The sequence below is a fragment of the Stegostoma tigrinum genome, chromosome 7, assembly GCF_030684315.1.
Source record: "Stegostoma tigrinum isolate sSteTig4 chromosome 7, sSteTig4.hap1, whole genome shotgun sequence".
Classification (NCBI taxonomy): Eukaryota; Metazoa; Chordata; class Chondrichthyes; order Orectolobiformes; family Stegostomatidae; genus Stegostoma; species Stegostoma tigrinum.
This window is the reverse complement of record NC_081360.1, coordinates 69,253,671-69,280,553: the sequence shown is the minus strand read 5'-3', so window position 1 is coordinate 69,280,553 and position 26,883 is coordinate 69,253,671. Positions and strand designations below refer to the sequence as shown.

The following is a 26,883-nucleotide window of genomic DNA, read 5'->3' as shown; positions in this document are numbered from 1 at the left end:
TTCATTTTCAACATATCTTTGTATCTCACATTGGGCTTCCTTGGTACCAGTTCTTGTGTTTAGTTTATTGCAGAGTACTACTTTTGGTAACTAGAAATCATCTGCACCAATGACTGACCCAGAAAAACTGAGTTTTGATGAGTATGCTGTCAGTATCAGGAATGATACTTGCAAGGATTTGTCATGAATCCCTAGTAACCTTAAACAGAAAAGGTAGAATACACCCAGTTGCCTTATGTAATGCCGATGTGTTGATCATCACTCACGGCCACAGACATAGACATCACTCACTGTCATTGACAAAACTCCTTTCTCTCACATAAACCCTGTGGTTGCAGTCGCAAAGTGCAGATTTTGTTTTTGGCAGGCATTGGGCAATTTCATCATCCAAAGTTTGGAAGGACAAGGTCAACCAATGTAAACCATCATGTACAAATTCTCCAACAAGTCACACACTCCTCTGACTTTGAAATATATCAATGTTTTTTCGCTGTATTCAGATCAAACCCCTGGAAGTATCCCCTCATATTCACATATTCTGCAACACATATTCTGCCACAGCTCAGGAAGGCAGCTCGCTGTCAGCATGCAAGGGCAACATAGCAAAGGAAATAAATGTTAGCCTTATTGTAGATCCTCATATCCATGAATAAATACACTGCCAAGACTTTTTCAAATATACCTCCCAATCAACCATCTCTACTGCCTAAAGGGACAAAACCACCGGTGCATTGAAATGTCACCATCTACAAGTCTCCTTTCATGTCACTTATCATTCTGACTTGGAAATCTGTTGCCATTCTTTCACTATCCCTGGGTCAAAAACCCTGAGAAGGTGGCTCAACACTTTTTTTCTGAAAGGACAATTTGAATGTCCAATAATCACTGACTTCTCCAGCAATACTAGAACTCCATAAATGATTGATAAGTCTAACTATGATAAAGGGAATATTTCATCTGTCAATTATTGTACTCTGGTGTTTTCTAGAGTAGTGTGAATAATCAAATGGTGCCCAAAACTTGATGTTTCTAATTGTGTATATATGGTTGCTTTCTTTTTTATATACAGTGACATTTGAACATATCCTGTGAGCTAAATTTAGTCTGAAGCAATTGCATTCAATGGTTCAAGTCCAGAGATGTCATTTTGTCTCTTTTTCTGCCCTGTTCTTGGCATCAGAGTTTAATCATTTTTCCTCATCTTTTGGAAGGAAAGAACATTTTTATTGCTGTGAGTTACCACAATCTTCAGTGGTACAGTGAAATGGATAAGTGAAAAAAAAAGCAGGCATTCTAACTGTAGTAGAAGCCTTTCATTGCTGCTTGAATGCTTAACCAACCTGGTCTTTTATTAGCATCCTCCAGGTTTTCCTTTTTGAAGGTAGAAAGGGAATTGTGCTTAGTACATTGGCAGCACTCACTTACCAACAAGTCATTAAAATGAGCAAGATGAAAGGCAGATACCATAAACAGTCAGAAGAAACGAGAAGAAAATATTCTCATAGTCTTGTGCCAAAACTGTTTTATAGTATGATACTTGTAATTCTGATTGAATCTGGAATAATTGGCCATTTTATTCCCAATGCAAATACATCTGGTCAAGAGTCATCAACTTCATCCGGAAGGAGCTCAAAGCATAGAAACTAATAATTTTGTCAGCTAAATCTGATAAGCTACAGAGTCTTGCTAAGGAGAAAGGATAGGAAATTTCATGCTGAAAATATGTCACTACCCTTTGTGAAAAATGAAATGTAAGTGGAGGTGCTGTGACTCAGTTAAGAGATGATCATTCAGAAGTACCACACCAGAAAGGCCATTAGCAGTGCTCACAATGTCATATAAGTATGGATTATGAGTTGGTTTCTGTAGCAGTTATTCACCTGATGTACTTATATGTTGGAAATATGATAATAGACATTCTGCATAGGAGTTTGAGCTCCATTGTTACTTTTGTATTGATGTGAGCCTGAAATGTCCCTTCTTTTGCTGGCCACCCTGACCAGCTGGCTATCTGTCCTAATTCAGGTGATGGTTGAAAGGTCTTCAGAAAATCAACTATGCTGTCAGCCTGAGGGGGTGTCAGGTGCCTCTTTCAATTGTTCACTTTCAGGAAGCTGAACCTCCGCATGAGAACAGAGTGCAGACACATTGCGAAGCTCTCAAAGACCCTAACCCCACACTGTTTCAGGCTTTGTATGCCAGAGTAGATGTTGGATTCCAAGGATGACAGTGGCCTGAGCTTTCATTGAACTTGTCATTGTAGATTCCGACACTGCATACTCCTGTAGTCATCAGTGAGCTGATCACCCAGCTCAGTATTTGAACACACAGTCTTGAACATGTACATGAAAGCAACAAAGCCAACATTGACTGGAAGTTTTCTGATTTACTCTCTGCACATTGCTGGTGGTATTCATGTATCCAGTACACCCTTGTTCTAAACATTTTTCATTCAAATGATTTTTGTCAAATGTTTACACTTTTAAATTGATGACTGTATTTTGTCTATAACCATAGCCTTGAAAGGAATTATGTGATACCATTATATAACCAGTTGACATGTTTGTCTGAAATTTGCTTGTCTATTCATTTTATAATTAACTGTTTAAATAACCCATTTGAAACTATTTAGATACCACAAAACAAAATAGAAAAATTATAATACACAATGACTCTCAAACTAGCCCAATTGTTCTTAAGCAGACTATACAAATAACAAATACTTGACACCAAGCTTATGACTTAAAAATTAACAATTTCTTATTAATACAGAAACTTTAGTGGAGCAAAGGTAAACAACGATATAATCTAATTACTATATATGATTTAAACTACACCTCCTTTGATCATAGCCCCCACTCTCACAGACAGACACACGTACAGACTGACAGAGTTCAGGGGTAAATTTAAAAAAGACTAAAAATGTAACTATCCAGTTCACTTAAGTAATTTTGAGCAATGGTTGCTAAACCTTCATGCATTCTTTGAATAATGAATCGTTTTCTGGGTTGTGGGACTATATATCTTGCTTCAATTATAAAGTTATTCATCAATGCAACCAGCTTCCACAGAATGCAGGAGACTTTTTTTGCCTTACAGATTGGAGTCCTTTTCCCAGAACTTTCAATAATTTGGTAATGGAGAAGAGCTAGAGAGCAAGCAAATTTCCATCAGCAGCTTTTACAGCCAAAATCCCTTCTGCCAAAAAAATTCCAAAGCAGTTCAATCTTTGTTTTCTCTTTCTTATTTTCCACGTTCTCTTTGTTTGACTGGCTAGCAGTGATGTCTCTTTGATGGAGGCTTTGAATGTCCAACCATTTGCCAGTTCTTCAGCATTGCACATTTCAGTTGCCAAAATGTCTGCAGAATTCTTAGAACAATTACCAATCTGCAATTAGCTTTCCAGGCCTGTTCCCAGAAACAAATAACCATTTGTTTGTTCTTTCTTTTTATTTCCCAAAAATGAACACTATACTACTGCTGAAACTCCAAAGTTCAACTTTAAAATTCTCACGGTTTCAAATCAAAAGCGAAAGAAACAAAGAAAAACAGCAACAGCACTGTATCTTTCAACTAGGGTAAATTAGAAAGATCATGTGATCTGTGCTTGAGTCTGCCTGACTGTAAAAGCTGGGAGGTAATTACCAAAGATGAAAGGGAGCACTGAAATTGTATTACTGAGCACCAAGTAGCCAATACTTGCATTTGAGGACAATCACAGTTTTTTTTCTCTATCCATAATCAAAAGACTTTAAATTTCCTGAAACTCATAATGATGGTACCTGTATTAGGGATAGTAATATTTGCTCAGAAACCTGCATCTTTCTTGTAGCCAGGTATAGTTCATTTACGTTTCCACTCAGAGAGAGGATGAAGGTGCTCCCACTGACAAAGCAATTGGGAATTCAATTTTGGGATTAATTTACAGGCTTTCCTATAAATCTAGAAAGACTGCAAATAAAGACAATGGCCACTTTATTGTTGTGTAATTTTCAACTCGCTGTACCAAGGAAGCAATAGCCAACTCAGCACCTAACACAGGAGAAATACAAATTTGAATGTTCACTATACAAAATGCATATGGGAGCTTGTGTCCATTATAGAATTTGTGAGGGGAAAAGAGATTAGATGCTGTACCTATTTTGGTGTTGGAGCAAGAAACCTAGTAACCTACGTGGATGAAGGCACTTAGACGAGAACCAAACTGGGAGAAAACAATCTGCATCTGCCCAAGGACAGGAAATGAGACAAATATGATTAGAAATGAGGGATAGTAGGAACTGCAGATGCTGGAGAATCCGAGATAACAAGGTGTAGAGCTGGATGAACATAGCAGGAAAGCAGCATCATAGAAGCAGGACGGCTGATGTTTCAGGCCGAGACCCTTCTTCAGATATGGGGGAGGGGAAGGGGTTCTGAAATAAATAGGAAGTGAGGGGGACGCAGATAGAAGATGGGTAGAGGAGAAGATAGGTGGAGAGGATATAGACCGGACGAGGAGGCGGGTATAGACCCTGTAAAGGTGAGTGTAGGTGGGGAGGTAGGAAGGGGAGAGCTCAGTCCAGGGAGGATGGACAGGTCAAGGGGGCCAGATGAGGTTAGTAGATAGGAAATGAGGGTGCGGCTTGAGGTGGGAGGAGGGGATAGGTGGGAGGAAGGACAGGTTAGGGAGGCGGGGACGAGCTGGGCTAGTTTTGGGATGCAGTAGGGGGAGGGGGGATTTTGAAGCTGGTGAAGTCCACATTGATACCATTGGGCTGTAGGGTTCCCAAGCAGAATATGCGTTGCTGTTCCTGCAACCTTTGGGTGACATCGTTGTGGCACTGCATGAGGCCCAGGATGGACATGTCATGTGCAGAATGGGAGGGGGAGTTGAAGTTGTTCGCAAGTGGGAGGTGCAGTTATTTAGTGCAAACTGAGCGCAGGTGTTCTGCAAAGTAGTCCCCAAGCCTCTGCTTGGTTTCCCTTATGTAGAGGAGGCCACAGTAGGAACAGTGGATGCAGTATACCACATTAGCAGATGTGCACGTGAACGTGTGCTTGATATGCAAAGTCTTCTTGGGGCCTGGAATGGGGGTGAGTGGGGAGTTGTTGGAGGGAAGGTGTAGCACTTCCTGCAGTTGCAGGGAAAAGTGCTGGGTGTGGTGGGGCTGAAGGGGTGTGTGGAGCGGACAAGGGAGTCACAGAGAGAGTTGCTCCTCTGGAACACAGATAAGGGTGGGGAGGGAAAAATGTCTTTGGTGGTGGGGTCGGATTGCAGATGGCAGAAGTGTTGGAGGATGATGCGTTGGATCCGGAGGTTCCTGGGGTGATGCGTGAGGATGAGGGGGATTCTGTTTTGGCTTTTATTGTGGGGACAGGGTGTGAGGGATGAATTGCGGGAAATGTGGGAGACATGGTCAAGGGCATTCTCGACAACTGAGGACGGGATGTTGTGGTCCTTGAAAAATGAGGACATCTGAGATGTACGGGAGTGGAATGCCTCATTTTGGTAGCAGATGCGGCGGAAGCAAAGGAATTGGGAATAGGGGATGGCATTTTTGCAGGAAGGTGAGTGGGAGGAGGTCTGTTCTCGGTAGCTGTGGGAGTCGGTGGGCTTGAAATGGATATCAGCTTCTAGATGGTTGCCCAAGATGGAGACAGAGAGGCCCATGAAGGAGAGAGAAGAATTAAAGAAGATCCAGGTGAACTTAAGGTTGGGGTGGAAAGTGTTGGTGAAGTGGATGAACTGTTCGAGCATGTTGTAGCATCAACTTTTGTCAACTATTAAAAACAATTCAATACTGACTACACAACATGTACTCTGCAGACATTCTGATTTTCACTGGGGCCTTTTTGTTTTGGATGTGGGCCGATTTGTGTCATGAACCTGCATCTGGCACTTCTATCGTGACTGGCTTCATTGTGGAAATAAGCCTGAGTGGGTGGAATGATCTCAATGAGGATATCACTGCTTGTGCTGATTTAGAAATGAGAATGGGATTTGGCTGACAACTGTTGTTGCTAATTTCCCGTTTACATATAATAAGTCTAATAATAAGATCAAGAAATCACAAGAAATAGAATCAGGATAGCCAATTCTGCCCCTTAAACCTGCTCTGCCATGCAATTTGTGGCCTTAAATTTATCTTTGTGCCTGACCCATAATCCTTGACTCATTTGTGGAATACAATCTTTCTAACTCTGCCTTGAATGTATTAAATTAACAAGCCTTCCCTGCTCCCTGCTGGAAAGGAATTCCAAATTACTCTCAGAGAGAGAAAATTCCTCTATCTTAAATGGACGCTGTCTTACTTTTAAACTATGGCCACGAGTATTAGATTCTCTATGAGGAGAAAATTCCTCTCATCACCTATCCTGTCAAATCTCCTTGAGACACTGTATGTATCAAGATCATTTTTCATTCATCTAAACGTCAATGATTACAGGCCCAACCTCGTCATCTTTCCTTAAAGACAAGCTTACATTCCAGGAATCAGCCTAGTGAATCCTCTCTGAACTGTTGTCTGTGCAAGTATATTCTGAAAGCTCAACATGGAAACAGACATTCCTAACTTTATCCTGCACCCCCTTGCAATAAAGGCTAGCATTTCATTTGGCTTCCTAATTATTTGTGACACATGTTCTATGGTAATGCAGTATTCTGTAGTCACATTGCATTTAAAAGTTATTCTGTTCTTATATTACTTCCGTCAAAGGGCGGTCCTTATATTTTCTCCCAGTGTACTCTATTGGCCAATTTTTTTCCCTTAACCTATTTGTATCCCTTTGTAGGCTCTGTATCCTCCTCACAACTTGCTTGCTTAGCTATCATAATTTCAATAGCCATTTTGGCTAAAACAGTCCAAATCGGACAATATAGATCATAAATAGTTAAGGCTCCAGCACTGATCCCTGCTGCACCCCAGAAGTTATGGTTAACCAACCTGAAAATAATCCATTTATTCTGACTCTGATTCTGCTTAGCTTTCTAGTCTTCTATCCTTGCTACTATAATAAAATCAAATCTTGCAGATGCTAGAAATCAATAAGTAAAAACAAAACAAAATGCTGGAAAAATTCAGCAGGTTTCAGTTGCAAAGAAGAATCATTTGGGGCTCAAAATGTTAAACTCCGTTTAGATCATTGAAAGAATCCTAATCTATTGAAAGCTAATGGATATTTCTTTTCATATTAATTCCAAAGAAAGTAAACCAATTAACCAAGAGAGATGAAATTTGAAATTTAAAGTTCAAGTATAAATTTAGAAGACTAGTTTGTTGTGGTAAACGCTCCTATTTTCAACAATAATGCTCAGATATCAGTCTAATAGGGGATGTGGTTAAATTTTATTACAAGATGGGAACATTTTGATTCTTCAGTTAATTCATGAAGCTTGTCACATTTTTAAACTAAAAACAAAATGATCTTTTTATATGTGCCAGGGTTTTCATTGACCAGGGCTACGCTTCATTTTAGACAAAACATAACATGTCTTCACGTGAACCTTTGGATTTCAACCTTCGTATCTGAAGAACTGTTTGCTAAATAGGAAATTGTATTTTGTTTCTTAATGCTTAATTTACTGTAATATTGTAAAATTACTGTAAAATTGCTTTAATATAAATTTTTGGGAGGGAACAGACACCAGGTTAAAAAGCTAAACTTTCATATGTAGTGTTTTTATACTTAAGGCTGAATGTATGATCAATGAAAAATAAAGTGATAAATGGATCAGTCACTTTGTTCATACTTAATTAGTATATACCTTTTCTAAATCAAAGAATGTGTTTTTGCCTTCCTTGTTAAATGTTTTTCAACAAAGTATGAGAAAAAGTTACATTATATTTCATTTTAAGCTTCATTTGTACTTTATTATTTGTACTTCTTAATCCCAAACACAACCATGACACAATACGATATTTTTGCTTCCCTATCGTTTCAATCACATTTTCAGCAACCAAAATTAATTTAGGCTACAGACAGAAAAACTACTAATCATTGAAGATCATCTACTTTCATGCATTTGCTATTTATATAATTTATATATTTAGATACATTAGGTGTAGAAGTAAAGATTTCAAAATTCTGGAGCCAAATCGGTGCTAACTTGGAATTTTAACAGTTTGAAGTCTGTATTTCTGTAAAATTCTCTTCAGGAAGATGGGTTTCTCCATTTTAATGGCATTTTCATTTTTACACTTGGAAGCTGTGTTGCCAGTGACTGAGAAATTCTGGCTGGCACAAAGAAGCAAGAGGCAGTATATCTGAGTGCATTTAAGCACTGTATGTGAGCTGAGAAGATCAGGAGCATTTTACACGTTCCCCTCAATTAATACCTCCACAGTTTCTAAGATTGCCAAAGCCAGCAACCTGACTCTATGATTTCAAGATCTCTGATTTTTCCTACAAACATCACCTCACCCATACTCTGCGAATTCCAACTTTTGAGATGTTTGATCCCTGGTTGTTTTCCTGCCTAACAGGCAAGAGGTAGTCAGGAGAATGGAAAGCAGCTTCCTTTTTTTCATGGCACTATATACATATCAGGCCTATGTCATCAATAGCTCTTTTTCAAATATTCATTCACAGGATGAGGGCATCATCGACTAGGTCAACATTTATAGGTCATCCCTAACTACCAAGAGGACAATTGCTGTGGGTCTGAAGTCACATGTAGGCCACAGTAGGTCAGGATGACAGAAAATGGAATGGTGCTTATCATAGAACATACATAGAACATAGAACATTACAGCACAGTACAGGCCCTTCGGTCCTCGATGTTGTGCCGACCTGTCATACCGATCTCAAGCCCATCTAACCTACACTATTCCCTGTACGTTCATATGCTTATCCAATGACGACTTAAATGTACCTAAAGTTGGCAAATCTACCACCGTTGCAGGCAAAGTGTTCCATTCCCTTACTACTCTCTGAGTAAAGAAACTACCTCTGACATCTGTCCTATATCTTTCACCCCTCAATTTAAAGCTATGCCCCCTCGTGCTCGCCGTCACGATCTTAGGATAAAGGCTCTCCCTAATCATTAGACTCTTAATCCCAGATTTTTATTCGATTCAAATTCTACTGTCTGCCTTGGTGAGATTTGAACCTGCCTCCCCAGAGCATAGTTGGGTCTCTGGATTAACAGTCCTGTAATAATGCCACTAGGCCAAGGGATTATCATCAGTCCTCACTAGGGTGCCAATCCTGCTTCGGTATGGGTGGTTTGCTACATCCTGAACAACATTGTTATTCACAGACCCTGGGAAAGGTTCCTCAAGTTGTTACATTTCCAAACAATATACCCCAAATCAATAAGCTCCCAGGTGAAAATGATGAACTGGTTCACCTTCTTTATTCATCTTCCACAATTCAGTTGATCACAATTTTAATTTAAAAACAAATGCTTTTTTTGGTGGCTATCTTTCTCCCAAACCTAAATGAACAAATATTCAAAACTGAACCATTTTATCCAGGCTTTCTTGAATTAATCAGGAGCAAAACAAACACCAAAATTGTTGGGAAAAATGCAGCAGATCTGGCAGCGTTTGTGGGGAGAAAGCAGAGTTAATGTTTTGGGTCCAGTGACTCTTCAGAATGGAATTAATAATACAGCACATGTACACATAGATTAGAAACAAGAGGTAAGCACAAATGACGAAAGCTTTTTTTAAAAAAAATCAGCCTTTGAATTGTTCACAAAAGAGAAGATAGTTTAATGTTGTCGCTATTGTAGTGGAGGTTACTGATAATATTGGCACTGCTGAATAGTCGGTTTCAAGATTTTTAGTTGTGCTAGCATTTTGTGATTCTGTTCTTTCAATTCCTTTTAACTATGACGAAATTTCAAAATTTGTGGTGAGTGAGAGTCCTTTAGTTGTCTGGTTTCCTTGTGTCTCATTTTCCACCTCACAGGCTACTAGCATGCAGTTGGAGAGAGACCCTTTACCTGCAGCACATGGGTGACTAGAGCTCTGTTCTTTAACCTTAACTTGCAAAGCACATTAAGACTTGAACACAGACTTGTACACTTGGGTATCTTAACCTGCTGGCACACACCAGAATTTACAGTCAAACCAAATGACAAAGGAGAAGTCTTGAAATTGATTTTTTTTTAAACTCCTGTTCTCATGTATTCTTCAGAAATAAACCCACAAAATGCATCTGAGTTTGGGACGTAACCCACAGGGCGTGTTTTCCTGTTGACCAGAGGTTTGTCAGCCCCTCATTATCTTTGTAATTGCAAAAGATAACAACGTGTTTTGACTTGCACTTTCCCCCATTGAAAGGGTACTGTTTGCATCACAGGTGGTGACATTCTGTGCTGAAACTGCAAATAGTCTTCTGAGGTGGGAGAAGATTAAGTACAAGCATGCCATCAAATCACCTTCTGTGGTTTCACAGCCACTTATGAATCAATGCCTCAATTACTGTTCTTCCAAAGATACTGTGTTATTTCCTCTGTGGGTACAAAGATCTGCACTTATGCCTGATCCCTACATGTTATTTCATGTTGCCTTGAGTTATGTGCCACATGGTTCTGCAATTGAAAATGAAGTGTATCAGTGAGTGTGGTGCGGCTCACCTGATGTTTTTATTTTTGAATCGCAGGCAATGTAATGTGCACACTGTGAGATGTGAATGTGAATCTTGCAAAAGTATAAATTGTGTGAAGGTGAGGTAAGGTATGGCAATGTTAGGTTTCAGTCATTATTGGTAGAGATTGTTGAGAGCTGGGTGATGCTGATGTGAGGCTTATGGGGCAGTCAGTGGGAAATTACATTTGGAGATGCAGTTCCTGACCTTGACCATCATGTGAGATAATTGAACTTTGTTTTGCACTGCATATAAGTCCTTGGAGCTATGAGGCAGCTATTTATAGTCATAACTATCTGCCGTTATTACCTTCTGAGAGCTACAGGGCCTTCTGCCCCCCTGCAGATGAATAACATTGCTATGCCACTTTCTGTTTCACCAAGACCTCTCATGTAGTGATGGTACGTCTTGGAATTCAAATTTGTGCATTCTGTGTCATTATTCAGCTTTCAATGAGCTCACAATCTTTTCTGCAACCAATTTTAGCACCTGATGCAAATTAGTGCTAGCATCTCATGATTTTACACTTCTGCTGATGCGTGTAGCCACTTTTTAACACATTTGACGTTGACTGCCTTCCAAAATCATTGTGCTGCCTGCTCATTTAAAAGTTTACATGCTGCCTGCATTTAAAGCAACAAGCATGGTTTAATCATGCATTACAATCCCCGCACCCAATTTGGTTCTTATTGAATTTTGCAGCCAATATGTCTAAACAAAGCCACAGATGATTACATTTCATGTTTCCTTCTACATGAAATATTGAGCGACACTTTGCATTCGAGCTATCTAATCTGTATTATGGTGCACAGAAAAGATTACTTCAAGCTGAGAATGATTTTAAATAGCTTTGTCACAAAGGGAAGATTTAGGTCTGCATCCTGTCATTATAAGGATATTTTAGAAATTAATTTACAAGGGAACTATAATCGGTGATAAGTCTTGAAAAATGAGAGGAAGAAGATAGTGCTTAATATGGTTACTACCTCATCATTGTGTTGTAACATTTTAGTGTAAAATCCTTTAAAGTCTTAAAAATTGCTTTTTGGGATAAAGATGCTATGGATTTTTACAATTTCATCTATTGTCAGGATATTGAAAACCGTAAGGATTGTATGATGAAAACATTCAATGAGAAAACACTCAATTTGATGAAAACATCATTGTCAAGCCATATTGTTTTATTTCTTGGGTCTGGGTTTTCACTCCTGTGGTAGGGATATAGGGCCAGGAAATCTTGCTCACCTGACCTACCTTGGAAAACATATCACACACAATTTCATTGCCAATATGGATGAAGTTGAAGTTGGGTCAGACCCTCAACACATCACCTGTGACCAGAAGGGCTGCCGAGTGCCAGGGCTATTTACTGACTTCTTGGGTTCTCTGGGAAGACATCTGACTTTTTTCTTAAAAATTAGGCCCTTGCGTTTGCTTCAGACAACATGTCCCTCACACCCACTCTCAGTACTAATACATTCTAACTCATGCCAGATATCCCTCCCACTCACCCTTAGTAGCCAACATAGTAACTCATGTGCCCATCGACTAAAACCTGTGCCAGATTATCTTCTTACCCACCGTCATGGCTTCCATCCACTGTAATTGCCCCGTTGTAGCCACTATGCCAACATATTGCCACCGCATGATCCTATTTTCCACTATTTTGCTGAACATGGTTCAAACCAAATTTCTGAAACCCCCATTTCTGAAGAAGGATCCAGACCCAAAACGTCAGCTTTCCTGCTCCTCCAATGCTGCTTGGCCTGCTGTGTTCATCCAGCTCCACACCTTGTTATCTCAGATTCTCCAGCATCGGCAGTTCCTACTATCTCCAAACCAAATTACTCTGTTTTACACGATGAATAGACCTCAGCAGCCATGCTGAAATGAAGTAAAATAAGTTCTAACCATCATTATAATCTTCATTATCCAGAAAATAATTACAATTATGATACCCCTTTCAATACATTTAAATTCCCTCAATTACTTAATCCAAAAAAACTTAATGGCCCCACATCAAAAATGATTAATTCTTTATCAACCTCTTTGATATCGACCTCTTTAAATTTAGAGTACAACTATAGAACATAGAACATAGAACAATACAGCGCAGAACAGGCCCTTCGGCCCTTGATGTTGCACCGACCTGTGAACTAATCTAAGCCCCTCCCCCTACACTATCCCATCGTTATCCATATGCTTATCCAACTACTCCACCTTCATTTTGATTTAAAAATAACATGCTAAATGGGACATTGGCATTTCTGGAAATGGCAGCATTTGTTACCCATCTTTCATTTCCTTTATACTGAATAGCATTCTTGACCAATTTTTAGAGAGCAGTTAGAAGTCAAACACGTTGCTTTTGGTTCTGGAATCACATCCAGATCAGACCAGTTAAGGATAACAGGCTCCCTTCTCTAAAGGGAATTGATGAATGGATTGTAGAAAATATTCTCAGTCATGGACAAATAGCTTTTATTTAAGGAATGACCATGTAAATACTATGACAGCTTGACAGTTCCACAGACCTTATCTGCACTTCAAAAGCTGTTACGTCTACACTAAATATTCCTACCTCAAACATTGCAGTGAAAGGTCCTTGCTGCAGCAAAAGTAGGCTCAGTCTGAGCTCAGCATTGAATTCAAATGGCTGTGCTAAGTTTGGGTACCACTGATGCATGAATCACACCCTGTTTTCTTTTCCCTACCAGCAAAAAAACACCATTCAGATGTATAGCTGACAAATCTGGTCCCGCTTCCCACTTACTATTTTTAAATGTTCACAGAGTCACCACAATTCCCAAGAGATCCAGGCCTTAATGATAATGTGTGCACTTTCCAGTAGCTCATTGGCTATTGGTCCATAATGGGAAGACTGTCTGATTTTACTTGTTCAACTGAAAGTCACTGAGGCCAATGATAGAATCCTGTTGTGATTAGATGCGAAGTCTTAAATGCAAGGCAGGATCAAAAGTGAGCTGGTCCACATTTATGTATGTCTGGCTGCTGACCTGATTCATTGCCAAAATCAACCACTGATGGCAATTAATGTATTGGGCTGGGCCATGGCGCAGTCAAAAATGCTGGATTCACTTCAGAAACTGGAGTGAGCTTCCCCAAACTCCATCAGACTTGGCCCTCTGGCTGCAACTGGAGCCGCCAGCAGTACTGAGGAGGTGTTACCTCACCACAATCACAGCCAGGCAGCCGTAGCATTTCTAAATATGTACAATGTTAGATTTTTTGGTGTGTTGCAGTGCCTCTCTTTCTTTATCCTCACTTGGCAGCTTCCACCTTGGCCACTGATGCTATTGATTTGTAAACACTGGTGACCTCGCTGACATTAATTGGCTTGGTTCTTTTAAAAATGTCAATTTGGCTAAGTTAGGAAGACATGATGAGCAGTCAGCATGCAGGAGTGGTCTCATGTTCAGATTCTGCACCCTGGAATGAAAACCAGGCCCCAGCTAACTCCACAGGCCAGAACTCAAACTTTTGACCTTTCCATTCCATATAGCTCAGAACGTGTTAGCCCGGGCTGTCGTGAGATGTTTAAAAAAAAATTTGTGACCCATTGTGAGTTGTGTCATGTTATCCAAAATACAATTAGTTCTGACTTGTCAGTCTAATTGGGATCAAATTATGAAGTCCAAACCGTAAAAATATTTTTTATATCATTGTTATTGGGTGTTAAAAGTCAATTAGATTTTCAAATGCACAATGACTCACTTTCAAAATTTATGATTTTCCATTTACAGAATAGCAGGCAGGATTGAAAACTACAAGCATGAATACCTTGATCAGTGTTGATTGCTTTTAGGAGGCAAACAACATCGTGTGTCACTGTCTATTGGAAGTACATGTGGTGAAAAGTATGCAAACCTGCTGATTCAAACCAAGTGTAAAAGCTTTCCATTTTCATGATTCCAATCCATCTGAAATGTCAAACCCCCATTGCAAGTAAATGATCATTTTCCCTCTTGCTAGTTTTTACATGCAATTCATTCTTTTACATACGGCCCACTCAACATAGGGCAATTAGCATCAAAAATGTTTTGTTTTGGGAAAGCTAATCACTTTATTTCCCCAAGTTCTTGGTTTTAGTGTATAGTTTTTCAACAACGTTGTCATTGAATTTGTAATTACAGTTGAAACAGCTTATGTGGATGCAAGTTTTGAATCCAAGTTCAGTAAAGCAGCAAAATGTTGATTCTCTGAACTGCCAAACTGTAAACAGGCCTAACTTACCATCCCATATTAATGAATTTCAGACAAAGTACCACTGAGCTATGGCTGCACAAAATTCCGTGCAGAAAAATCCAATTGCCTATGAAAACTTGGATCATCCCATGTTTGGAGAAGGAAAATTAATCAGATACACTTGTATTAGAAAGCTTTAATGTGCAATCATTTTTTAATAAATCATTTTGAAATATGTAGAATTATGCAGCACACAAGGAGGTTATTCAGAATATCATGCCAATGCTAACTTTTGACAGAACTATTCAATTAATCCCATTCAGTTTCCTTTCCCTGTAGGTTTTTTTTCCTTCATTCAAATATTTATCTAATTGCCTTTTGCATGTCACTATTCAGTCTGCTTCCACCATTCTTTCGAGCAGTGCATGTTCTTTTAATTTATAAAATAAGGGAATGGAAGCATAATGGAGGAAATGTAAAAGGAAATAGATAACCTAAGCTTCCAAAAGAGAGAATTATCATAGAAATGTCAAATTGTAATCGAGGATCAAGTTACCAAGAATAAGTAACTCAATGCAAAATCAGAGGTTGAAGCCGTTGACCATTTAGATAATGAAAGGAGCAATGCTTTATCGGTTTCAATAAGATGTACAGAGTCAAAAGAAAAGTTGCAAAGTGTAGAGAAAGATTGAAACCTAGAAGTGAGAGGAGGACAACATATCAGATCAGGAGACTTTTGCTGTATCCTACTTAAGGTATGAGGGAACTATTAGAAGAGGTTACCCAAGTCTGAAAAAAAAAACATAGAGAGGATGAAATGTGTTCACATAATGCTACAGATTGCATTGACTCCCAGGGCAGAGAGTATCATGGTTGTATTATATCTCAACGATGTCAATTGGGAATACCATACAAAGCATCTGGCATTATCTGCCTCTTAGGAATTGACCTATGTCTGCGGGCAGTAATCTAAGCAACTTTCTTTTCCCCTATGGTTTGTTAACAAACTTGAAAGCAATGGGAAGGAAAATCAGTCTGGGTATTTTGTCCAATGTTGAGTTTACAGCAAAAATTAAAATCTACCCTCATGGTGTCAAGATATCCTTACACTTATTAAATAGCCACTTGATCTTTATCAAGTTTACCATTGGTATTCTATGATAATTCCATTGTGGTGAGTTCTTTATCATTCAATATATCAATACTGATACTAGGATGGCATAAAAGCTAAGTACAACATGTGATGATTTTATATTCATAAAATTGCCCAAATGTATTTTTTAAAATTATTTATTCATTTGTGGGATGTGGGTGCCCCTGGCAGGTCAGCATTTATTGCATATCTCTAGTTGCCCTTCAGAAGGTGGTGGTGAGCTGCCTTCTTGAGCCACTGCAGTCCTCCTGCAGTGGGTTGACCCACAATGCTATTAGGGAGGGAATTCCAGGATTTTGACCCAGTGATACTGAAGGAATGGTGATATATTTCCAAGTCAGGATGATGAGTGGGTTGGAGGGAAACTTGAAGGTGCTCCAGTTTCCACATGTCTGCTGCCCTTGTCCTTCGAGATGGAAATGGTCGTAGGTCTGCAAGGTGCAATCTCATGATCTTTGGTGAATTTCTGCAGTGCATCTTGTAGAGAGTACACACTGCTGCTACTGACCATTGATGGTGGAGAAAGTGTATGCTTATGGCTGTCATATGAATCAAGTGGGCTGCTTTGTCCTGGATGGTTTCAAGCTTCTTGAGTGTTTTTGGGTTTGCACTCAGCCAGGCAAGTGGACAGTATTCCATCATGCTCCTGACTTGTGCCTTATAGATGGTGGACAGGATCTGGGGAGTCTGGAGATGACTTACTCGCCACAATATTCCTAGCCTCTGACCTACTGTTGTAGCCACTGTGTTTATGTAGTGAATCAGTTGCGTGTCTGAAGGTACTGGGATGCATAAATTATTTCATACAGAATTTTCAGGTTCATGTGATGTAAGAAAAATGGCCAAAATTTCTGATTTGCTCTGATTGGATCGTGGGTATTGATTAAGCATAAGGAAAATTTCAGCAATGTATTGCCCTCTTGGAGATGATTTCCAAGGTGCCTTATTGGTTATAGAATTATCAGCAATACAACATAACATATTGTACCATGTGAAAACTGTTCAATATTAATGCAATTTCAAGAAAACTTATTTTTAGCAGTAAATGATCGTGTCATTCAAAGTTATTATTTCTTTAATGTGAATGAACATGCATCAGGAAATGCCTTCATCCTCTATTTTCCAGTTTTAGTGCTAGTTACCAAAGGGATCTGGATGAATTTTATCCCAGGGAGGTACTTCTCTCTTTGGATTGAGCAACATTCTGCTCTGTGTGCATAATTTATGGAACTGTGATGGTTGACTGATTAAGAAAGATTCAGAGTAAAGAAACAGCCACCGCAAAATGACATTTTTAACTACAGAAAATGATAAACATTATGGGTTTTGATCCCTTCTGGGGAGCCAGCCAGCTGCCTTCATTAGATGCATTATTTCTTTCCAACACTTTCAGCTATATCTCATCCATCTCTCATGAGATTCATGGCTTTTAATGGCCAAAACTGCATAATCAACACAAAATATAATTGCTGTCGGACATTACATAGCAACAGTAGGTTCCATCATTTTTTACACTGTTTTCTGAGGAATATTTTGTGAAATTGTTGTTTCCTAATATTTTGACGTGAAGGTCAGGTTTTTATTTCTTCTCACCTATTTTGTCAAGTGTAGAAGAGAGAAGTTCACTGACTAATAGGGATGCATCTAGTCCTAATTGAGCTAACTATTGCATGCCCCTGATAGATGATACAAGGTATTTAATCTGAAAGGAAAGACATATTATTCCCAAGGACCCAATGAGCTTTTCTCTACAAGCTTTCAACAACAGTGTCTTTGCTACCATCTGTAGCCTGTGCAAATTTAGGTGAGATGCCTCATTAGCACTGACGGTCACCTTCACAGTGTTGCTCATGGAGGTGCAATTTACCAATAGTGTGGTACATCAGGGAAGCTCCAACATTGTTCAGCTCAAGACATGGGCATGATGTAAGAACCCTGTCAAAGATCTTTCACATAATGGACAGCTCTGTTATTAGAGAGCGAATTACATTCCTAGATCTTATGATGTGCAATGTTTTTAAGAAACTAGTTTTGTAAGTGAATGCAAAGATATCTAGCAAAATATCATAAAACTAGAGTAGATTACAGCAGAGAAATTTGTATCTAATGCATCAACTGTATCTGCATATCATATATTATATGGAAGCTAAATATGTCCTTTATTTTTTGAGGCCTCACAGTTAGAAGGTGTTGTGCAAAAACTACACTCGAGAGAATTGGGTGAAGCCTGATGGAGTGTGTAGAATGGTAGGTACATCAGAGAATTGGGTGGAGACAACAGGTCTGAATCCTAGGTCCGTCCTGTGTGAGGTGTGCAACATGAAGAGACTGACATGGAAGAGTTTCCAGCCCTCGAGAAGTCAAGTAAAATTGTTATCAAGACCCCTAAATTCAATGAGACTAATTGTAAGAGTTGCTCACACATTAAATGATTCTTGCATGTGTCTCCTGTGCCTCCATAAATTTACCCAGTAGGCTCGCCAATGACCTTCTGGGGAACCTTTGGTGGGAGCAGGGGGTACTATTATTCACTGTCTATTTGTATTTGATCAAGTGGTCTGATTTCAGGAAGATGGATCTGCTGAAAGTCACGCATTCTCTAGTTCTCCAGTTCCCTACTCAGTAGTGATAATCTCATTGCAAGCATAATTCTCCTCCACGTATCTCTCTCCAGGGATCCATTGATCCTTCAAAAAGGGTCCTAGGTATTACCGGTAAAAACCACCATTTCTGCTAGCCCTGCCACTGTTAGAGAACATTCAGCCTCTGATTGACTTGCAGCTCTTGGGGTAGGAGTCCCCATAATAAGGGACTTTGTGCAACAGATGGCTTAATATTGCATTGCTTACCCATTAATTGTATTCAACCTTCTGGAGAAAAATAATGGGAGTACCCACTGGTTCTAACTAATGAGCAGCATACCCACACCAACACTAAACTTCACCCTTGATCACATAATCTAGATTGACATATCAATGCAACACTGAGGGAGTGCTGTCCTGTTGGAATTATTGCCTTGCAGATCTGTTCCGAACCCAAGTCCCTGTCTATTCTCTCAAATAGATATAAAAGATCTCATAGCACTACACAAAAGTAGCAGGGCATTCTCGAACCTAAAAGCTAAAATTTTGTTTTAAAATAATCGCTACACATCTAAAGTACCTGATTGCATAAAGTGCCCTTGGAAAGTTTGAGAGTTGATGTATAAATAAAGATTGTCTTTACCAATTAACTTCAGATTTAAAAACAAAACTTTTAAAGGTCTTATCTGTCTTTTTGAAGCTATTTAAAGCATCTGTAGTTCGAAAATAAAAGAAAAAGCATAGTGTTTAGTTTGTTTTACTGATCAGCCATTTTTTTTTACATGTGTAATCTTCTGGTTTCCAAATCAAGAAGAATTGATGATGAATTCCCATTTATTGCAAGTTGTACCCTGAATGAAGAATATCTGTTTAAAAAAAACTCCTGGATTTTACTACTTTATGTTCAGTGCATGCCACTTTCCTAAATAATAAACTACTATGTTTGAATTCTGAAATAATTCTAAGGTAAGTTTTTTTTTACTCGTAATAGTTTTATCCTAATACATGACAATTTTTGTACTCTCCTATTTGTAAATTTGTCATTTGAAATATTCGGTTAAAACACTTAGTGGGTCTGTTTGCAGAATATTGTCACACTGCTTTGATTTAAAGTAAGATGAGAGAATCTGGTAATTACTTGAAGACAGCCTCAAGGGATAGTTTATTAATGTATCAAAATGTGCTGTGGGATGCAGTTTCTTTGTTGCTGTTCTCCGCGTACCAAGTTCCTGATTGCAGGAAAATTATCTGTAACGTACAAGGTGCTATTCCCAGGAGGAAAGAGAGAAGCTTCAAAGTTAACTTGGATTGCTTAGATGCACAATTTAGTAAATAGAAAAAGAGCAGCCTTGGGAGGGGATCGACAGCAAATAGTCTGCCTGCCTTTAATAAAGTGAGCGCCACCTCACCCCAAATAATGAGTTACAAATCACTCCACTTAATGAATTAACCTCACCTGATCCAATGATTTCTGTATTACTTAAGATTAATCAGTACTCTAGAGACAGAGATAACTTGCCTCAATAAGCAATCCATTACCTTTTAATTTTTCATAAAACCTAGCATCTCAAATGCTTTTTGACAGCAGCCAAAATGCAGTGGGTCTGGTATAACATGTAAACCAGACTAGGTAAGGATGGCATGTTTCCTTTCCTAAAGGATATGAGTGAACCTAAAATAGAAAGTACGGAGAAACCAAAAGAATGAAAGGCTTTTGGGAGTAAAATTGGGTCGGCCTCTTAAGAAATCAAGGTAATTTTTCCCTACTTGAATGGCACCACATCCACAAACATTTACTGCTTCCATCACCAATACTCATTCGCAACAACGTGTACCATCCACAAGACTTATTGCAGAAATTCACCAAGCCTCCTGACCTCTACCATCTAGAGGGGCACAAGCAGCGAATACATGGGAACACCAATTTCCCTACCAAGCCACTGACCAATGTTGCTGGATCTAAATCTTGGAAATCCATTCCTAATGTCATTGTGGAAGTATATATAGTAAATGGACTGCAGCAGTTCACAAAGGCAGCTTACCACCATCTTTTCAAGGAGTAGCAATAAATTTGATTTTGAGTTTGATTTACTGTCACATGTACTCAAGTACTAAAGTACAGGAGTAAAGTGAAACGTGTATGATGTTGCCACACAACGCACCATCTTAGGTACAAATACTTAGGCACAGAAATTTAAGAACAAGGTGGAAAGAAAGGACAAAATTAAAACTTTACCATTGGAGTAATTATGATAGAGCATAGACCTTCATAGTTTTAAGTTTTTAAAGTTTTGTAGAAAATAGGCCCAGTCACTTCAGCCTGTTGTCTGTGGAGATGGTGTCCCTCAGGCCTTGCTCTGGTTTTAGTGTGTTGCCAGGGTTTCTCTTGCGAGAGGTATGTCTATCAATGTGAATACAGCAGTAATGTCAAATGATGCCATGGTCTCGTCGTCATCTATTCTTATGTCTTTGATGGAATTGAGGAGCTCTTGGGCTGAGTGGATTGAGTGGGGTGACTTGTTGACAGGGTGCCTTAGTCTCCTTTGTAGTTCCTTGGCTACTCTCTGTGATGGCGTGCCTGGCAGGGAGACTATGTGTCTGAGAGGGACTTCCGGTTTGTGTACTTTCGGGAGGCTGTAGAATCAGGGAGATTGCAGGACAAATGGGGAATTCCTAACAAAGGCACACAGGAAAGCCATGCACACTGACCAAGTACTGAATTTTGACAGCAACCACCCTAACACACACAAGCCAAGTTGCATGAGAACATTATTTAAAAGGACAACAACACACTGCAGCACCACAGAGCTACACCAAGAGGAAGAAGAGTACCTCTTCCAGGTGTTCAAAGACAATGGATACCCAAAAGACTGGGTTAGAAGATATCTATCACACGAATGACACCAGGAAGATACTCCATGCCCTAACATACTCATCATGCTACCTTACATCAAGAACACATCTGAACTGACCACAAGACTCCGACGACCACAGGGCATCAGAGTAGCACACAAATCCACATCAACCCTATGACAACTGCTTGTCTGAACCAAAGACCCACTGCCCACTGTGGACAAGACCAATGTCATATACAAGATTCCTTGCAGAGACTATGACAAACACTACATTGGACAGACAGGAAGGAAATTAACCACAAGGGTACACGAACATCAATTGGCGACAAAAAGACACGTTCAATACTCGCTCATCTCCCTTCATATAGAAAAGGAGAGCCACCGATTCAGTTGGAACAACACCAGGATCCTGGGACAAGCAAAGCAGAAACAAGCGCGGTACTCCACTAAGAAAACCATCAATAAATACATTGACATTCCACTGCGAAGGAAAACCGGCGGTGAGGTAATCCAGTCCAACTGTTCCCCGAGTTTAAATAACAGGCGGGAAAACACACCAGCGCTTCATCAGAGGCTGCACTGATGATGTCATCCAGCAGGGTAATGAAACTTCTGCGGAACGACGATCCAGCTTGGTGAGCCAATCATCCACAACCCATGCTACAAATCTACTTGAAAACCTTATATTATTGTAGGAATACCTACTCCAAGTGGACAATAGAGTTTAAGGCACGGCATATCACCCTACTCAAGGCCAAAAAGGGGCAATAGATGATGGAACAGACTGCACATACTCATTTCATGATTAAATTTTTAAAATTTATTTTAGATGTTCATTCATGTACACTTGCTCACTTTAACCTGCATCTACAAATAGTCCAGCAACATAACATCATACAAACATATGAGTTAGAAGCAATTTATCACCTCAAGCCTGCTCCTCCACTCAATACAGGAAATAAATTACTGTGAAGAAAATAAAAGAAAATAGAGTGGATGCTGGAAAGCTGAAACAAATCACGGGAAAAATTCAACAGATGTGGAAACACATGGGGAGAGAGAAAAACACAATTAATGTTTTGACTCTAGTATGACCCTTCTTCACAACTAGAGTTCTGAAGAAGGATCACACTCAACTCAACTGTTAACTTTGTTTCTCTTTCTGCAGATGCTGCTCAACAACCTGAGTTTCTTCAGCATTTTCTGTGTTTGGGTTAGGGCATCCCTCTCTGTCTTGCACTAACTAACAGAGCCACCCGTTAACTTTTCCAATGTTACTGTCATCCCTAATTATCTGGCATAGAACTGTAAGAATTGAGAACAGGTATAGTCATTCAGAACTTTTAGCCTGCTTCAACATTCAATATAAATCCTCTATCTCAAAGCTATATTCCCACTTTCTTCCCATGCCTCTTGTTGCCTTTAAAAATCTCCAAGCCTTCTGTGATAGTGACTTTCTCAGGTTCACACTTTGAGTGAAGAATTATTTCCTTATCTTAATACTACATGGCCAATTCTCTATCCTGACACTATGAATTCTAGTTCTCAACTCTCCAACCAGGGAAACCATACTCTCTTTGTTTATTCTGTCTAACCCTGTTAGCATTTTGTATGTTTCAATGAATATAGGCGAGTTGAACAAATCTCTCCTCAGAGGAAAATCCAGGCATATGTGGCATCATCTACTGAACATTTGCTTAATCCCTGAGGTAAGTGTATGTATTGTTGGGTGAGGAGACCAAAACTGCATGCAGTACACAAGACCTTGTGTAACTGCTGTAAGACTTACTTATGAACTCGAATCTTTGTGCAATAAAGACCAACATACAATTTGCCTTCATAGTTGATTGGTGCACCTTACTGTCTATTTTCATTGATAATGGGAACTGCAGATGCTGGAGAATTCCAAGATAATAAAATGTGAGGCTGGATGAACACAACAGGCCAAGCAGCATCTCAGGAGCACAAAAGCTGACGTTTCGGGCCTAGACCCTTCATCAGAGAGCTCTCTGATGAAGGGTCTAGGCCCGAAACGTCAACTTTTGTGCTCCTGAGATGCTGCTTGGCCTGCTGTGTTCATCCAGCCTCACATTTTATTGTCTATTTTCATTGACTAGTGTACCTTTCTATATCCACATTTTCCAATATATCACCATTTAAATAATACTCTGCCATTCTGTTTCACACTCCAATGTGTATAACTTTGCATTTAGCCACATTGCACTGATCTGCCATCTCACTCTGTTTGCCCAGTCACTCAACTTCTCTAAGCCACCTTGAAGTCTCTGCATTCTCCTCACAACTCACAATTTTGCCCAGTTTTGTATCATGAGCAAACTTGGTTCCCTGAACCAGGTCATATATACATCATGAAAAGCTGACTTTCAAACATATATTTTTGGGATACATCACGAGTCACAGCCTTCCTAATGGAAAAGAAAGCCCCACTTATTCCCATTCTCTGTTTCTTGTCTGTCAACTAATTCTCAATACATGCCAATGTATTATCCCTATCCCATGTGTTTCAATTTGCCCACTAATCTCTTACATGGGACCTTAATGAAAGCTTTCTGAAAACCCAGATGCACCACACACATTGGTTCGCCCTTATCCCTTTAACTAGTTGCATTCCCAAAAATTTCTAACCATGATATGGCTTTCATGAACTCATGCTATCTTAGCTAGTCTTGCTAAGATATTCCAAGTGATCTGCTAAACACATGGAGACATAGAGCTGTACACAATGGAAACAGACCGTTCATCCATACCGACCAGCTATCCTCACATAATCTAGTCCGGTTTGACAGCATTTGACCATATCTCTCAAAATCCTTCCTATTCATAGACCTATCCAGATTCCTTTTAAATGCTGTCATTGTACCAGCCTTCACCACTTGCAGTGGCAGCTCATTGCATACATAGAACATAGAACATTACAGCACAGTACAGGCCCTTCGGCCCTCGATGTTGTGCCGACCTGTCATACCGATCTCAAGCCCATCTAACCTACACTATTCCATGTACGTCCATTTGCTTGTCCAATGATGACTTGAGTGTACCTAAAGTTGGCGAATCTACTACCGTTGCAGGCAAAGCGTTCCATTCCTTTACTGCTCTCTGAGTAAAGAAACTACCTCTGACATCTGTCCTATATCTTTCACCCCTCAATTTAAAGCTATGCCCCCTCGTGCTCGCCGTCACTATCCTAGGAAAAAGGCTCTCCCTATCCACCCTATCTAACCCTCTGATTATTTTATATGTTTCAATTAAGTCACCTCTCAGCCTTCTTCTCTCTAATGAAAACAGCCTCAAGTCCCTCAGCCTTTCCTCGTAAGACCTTCCCTCCATACCAGGAAACATCCCAGTAAATCTCCTCTGCACCCTTTCCAAAGCTTCCACATCCTTCTTATAATGCAGTGACCAGAACTGTACACAATACTCCAAGTGCAGCCGCACCAGAGTTTTGTACAGCTTCACCATAACCTCTTGGTTCTGGAACTCAATCCCTCTATTAATAAAACACTGTATGCCTTCTTAACAGCCCTGTCAACCTGGGTGGCAACTTTCAAGGATCTGTGTACATGGACGCCGAGATCTCTCTGCTCATCCACACTGCTAAGAATCTTACCATTAGCCCTGTACTTTGCCTTCCGGTTACTCCTACCAAAGTGCATCACCTCACACTTGTCCGCATTAAACTCCATTTGCCACCTCTCAGCCCAGTTCTGCAGCTTATCTATGTCTCTCTGCAACCTACAGCATCCTTTGTCACTCTCCACAACTCCACCGACCTTAATGTCGTCTGCAAATTTACTAACCCATCCTTCTACGCCCTCATCCAGGTCATTTTTAAAAATGACAAACAGCAGTGGACCGAACACCGACCCTTGCGGTACACCACTAGTAACTGGTCTCCAGGATGACCATTTCCCATCAACTACCATCCTCTGTCTTCTTTCAGCAAGCCAATTTCCGATCCAAACTGCTATATCTCCCACAATTAAATTCCTCCGCATTTTGCGCAATAGCCTATTGTGGGGAACCTTATCAAACGCCTTGCTGAAATCCATATACACCACATCAACTGGTTTACTCTCATCTACCTGTTTGGTCACCTTCTCAAAGAACTCAATAGGTTTGTGAGGCACGACTTTCCCTTCACAAAACCGTGTTGACTATCCCTAATCAATTTATTATTTTCTAGATGATTATAAATCCTATCCCTTATAACCTTTTCCAACACTTTACCAACAACTGAGGTAAGGCTCAGTGGTCTACAATTACCAGGGTTGTCTCTACTCCCCTTCTTGAACAGGGGAACCACATTTGCTATCCTCCAGTCATCTGGCACTATTCGTGTAGACAATGACGAGTTAAAGATCAATGCCAAAGGCTCGGCAATCTCCTCCCTGGCTTCCTAGAGGGTCCGAGGATAAATCCCATCCGGCCCAGGGGACTTATCTATCTTCACCTTCTGAAGGATTTCTAATACCTCTTCCATGTGAACCTCAATCCCACCTCGTCTAGTAGCCTGTATCTCAGTATTCTCCTCGACAACATTGTCGTTTTCTAGAGTGAATACTGTTGAAAAATACTCATTTGGCACTTCCCCATCTCATCTGACTCCACACACAACTTACCACTACTATCCTTGATTGGGCCTAATCTTACTTTTGTCATTCTTTTATTCCTTAAATACCTATAGAAAGCCTTAGGATTTACCCTGATCCTATCCGCCAACAACTTCTCATGTCTCCTCCTGGCTCTTCTGAGCTCTCTCTTTAGGTCTTTTCTGGCTATCTCGTAGCCCTCAAGTGCCCTAACTGAACCTTCACATCTCATCCGAACATAAGCCTTCTTCTTCCTCTTGACCAGAGATTCCACCTCCTTCGTAAACGACGGCTCCCGCACTCTACAGCTTCCTCCCTGCCTGACAGGTACATATTTATCTAGGACACACAGGTGCTTTTCCTTGAATAAGGTCCACACTTCTAGTGTGCCCATCCCCTGCAGTTTCCTTCCCCATTCTATGCTCCCTAAATCTTGCCTAATCTCATCGTAATTGCCTTTCCTCCAGCTACAACTCTTGCCCAGTGGTATACACCTATCCCTTTCCATCACTAAAGTAAACATAACAGAATTGTGATCACTATCACCAAAGTGCTCACCTACTTCCAAATCTAACACCTGGCCGGGCTCATTACCTAGTACCAAATCTAATGTGGCTTCGCCCCTTGTTGGCCTATCCACATACTGTGTCAGGAAGCCCTCCTGCATACTCTGGACAAAAACTGACCCATCTATAGTACTCGAACTATCTTGTTCCCAGTCAATATCTGGAAAGTTGAAGTCCCCCATGACAACTACCCTGTCTCTCTCACTCCTAACGAGAATCATCTTTGCTATCCTTTCCTCTACATCTCTGGAACTATTCGGAGGCCTGTAGAAAACTCCCAACAGGGTGATCTCTCCTTTCCTGTTTCTAACCTCAACCCATACTACCTCAGTT

At 40.0% G+C, this 26,883-nt stretch overlaps 1 protein-coding gene across 2 annotated transcripts in view; it reads left to right on the top strand.

Moving 5' to 3' along the window:
- Positions 1 to 26,883, top strand: part of LOC125453891 (inactive dipeptidyl peptidase 10-like) — a 1,598,661-nt gene that overhangs the window by 1,006,225 nt on the left and 565,553 nt on the right. The gene's annotated exons all lie outside the window — the stretch shown is intronic.